Source organism: Octopus bimaculoides, chromosome 3, assembly GCF_001194135.2.
Source record: "Octopus bimaculoides isolate UCB-OBI-ISO-001 chromosome 3, ASM119413v2, whole genome shotgun sequence".
Classification (NCBI taxonomy): Eukaryota; Metazoa; Mollusca; class Cephalopoda; order Octopoda; family Octopodidae; genus Octopus; species Octopus bimaculoides.
The window spans coordinates 14,639,880-14,640,683 of NC_068983.1; positions in this window are offsets into that span (position 1 = coordinate 14,639,880).

Below are 804 nucleotides of genomic sequence, written 5' to 3' on the forward strand. Positions count from 1 at the left end.
TGTCTGTAATCCGTTACAGCACTTACCTAGTCTACCTGGTCGTTTAGATCGCCTGTGAACTAAACCCCCATATTTTGTCTTGGTTCTTTTCCCTAAAACTATATACTTATATTTTATACTGTGAAACTTAATTTAATTTTAATTTTTAATAAATTGAATTTAATTTAGTTTTTACCTCTAAATCTGGATTTTTACACTTGTGCGTACAGACACACACGTTTGTTTTGCACGCACACACACACACACACACACACACACACACACTGATATATACGTTGGGGCCGGGCGAACGTATGTCTCTAATAGAATAACAGGTGATGAAAGGAATAATCCTGAAACATCTTGAGTTTCTGCATACTATATTCAGACAAATGTATACACATTCGGCTTGTGTTTATATAATCGTTTCAAAATTTGCTTTTCTTGCAGTAGTAGATTCAAAAGGCTTATAATAAAACGAAATTCTAGCTACGGCTAACGAATCCTTTTCTCTAGACATATGGAACCTAAACCTACATTATTCAGTGTGTTTCGAAGAACACTATTAACGTGTGATTTGAGTGAAAATTGTCCGCTGTTTCTATTATGTCAAAAAAGCACATTGAGGCTTCTTGATTGATAACCGGTAAAACATCAGGCATTCATATAGTATTTAGAAAAAACTGGTGACACACATAGGCAATCGTTAGTGCCTTAATGTTTTAATAAGTTTTTTTTTTTTACCTTTGTATATATATATATATATATATATAAACTGAAAAACAAATAGAAATAAAGGTTTTTTTAAAATTTCGGTTTCATTTT